The sequence below is a fragment of the Penaeus monodon genome, chromosome 23, assembly GCF_015228065.2.
Source record: "Penaeus monodon isolate SGIC_2016 chromosome 23, NSTDA_Pmon_1, whole genome shotgun sequence".
In the NCBI taxonomy this organism is placed as follows: Eukaryota; Metazoa; Arthropoda; class Malacostraca; order Decapoda; family Penaeidae; genus Penaeus; species Penaeus monodon.
In genome coordinates, this window is record NC_051408.1 from 27,359,238 (window position 1) to 27,360,504 (window position 1,267).

Sequence of the window (1,267 nt, forward strand, 5' to 3'; positions counted from 1 at the left end):
AACATCTACCCTCCCCCCCAGCCGCCGTCCTTGCACCCTCATCAGCGACCCCACAGACTGACTAACCCTCAGCTTTCCATTGTTCTTTGTGAGCGGGGAGTGTCTTTCTCTCTCCCTCCATCTCTCTCCGTCGGCTTTTCATCACAGCTTTCATTTTTAACTGTTTTCTAAGCCCGGATGATGCGTGTTTCACTTTCCCTGGCCACCGTATTGTTAGAACGGCCCCGCGCTAGAATAAGATGGCCCGCGCTCCTCTTCGGGTGCCATTAAACGCGTTTTCGATTTCTTTTTTTTTTGTGATCGATTGGGCTGTTTTGGACTTTTGGACTTTTTGTTTCTCTCCAACGGGGGGCGGAGCCAGTCTTTGTTCTTTGTGCTCTCGATTTTTAATTAGGTCAGCGTCGTTTTTTTATGCGAGGTTTGTCCCTGAGGGAAATGTGTACTAAGGATAACCCCGATTGATAATAAATAGGTAAGCGGCTCGACGCAGTTCGCACTTTCGAAGTCAGTATTTGTGAAACCTTAGAGTAAATGGTTTTGTGGTTCAATTTCTATCTAAAATTAAATGTAAAGTTTTAAAATCGGTTTTGTCTGTCGTTTCTGAATTTTCTTCATTATTTCTATTATCTTCTGAAATATCAATCCGGACAAAGGGTAATTTATCCGTTTTTAATTGCCACTTACGGAAACAAGAGTCATACTGACAACCCGGTTTCTGCGCGTACGTGCATGTTCATTACAAGAGTTTGCAAAGTAAACAGCTTTAATGCCTGGAACACGAAGCTCCAGGGACGCTATACTGCAACTGGACTTCATTTCGTGATTTTTTCCTCTCTTTCTCTCTTTCTGTTGCGGTCGCTGCGCAGCGTGACGGTCGGCTGGCCGCACGTGACGTCACGCCGGTAGTGATACGTCCGTGACAGTCGAGAAGGCGCGTGAGGGGAACGGGCGATTTCGTAATGATTTCGTTGATTAGAATTATTGTAGTCGGAGTCTTTGGGAGAGTATATTTGTTCATTAAGCAACTGAACTATATATAGGTGGGTTTTGCTTGGCCCAGAGACCTGGGAGTTACATCTTGGCGGCGAACCGGATCCCTGTAGGAATCTAGGGTTAAATGAGAGTTGGTACTGGCGCTGTCCGCCGTAGGCAATGGGGTCTGCAAGGAAATTCATTTTCTCTTAAAATGTTGCTGTGCACTTATGCATTTGGAAACAGATTTATAGGTGTCGGCTGAAGTTACGCACTCAAAGTACTTTCTAGATAT

General features: G+C 45.3%; 1 protein-coding gene across 1 annotated transcript in view; it reads left to right on the forward strand.

The window, feature by feature from the left end:
- Positions 1–1,267, forward strand: part of LOC119587910 — a gene marked incomplete in the record, with an annotated part of 79,429 nt that overhangs the window by 70,484 nt on the left and 7,678 nt on the right.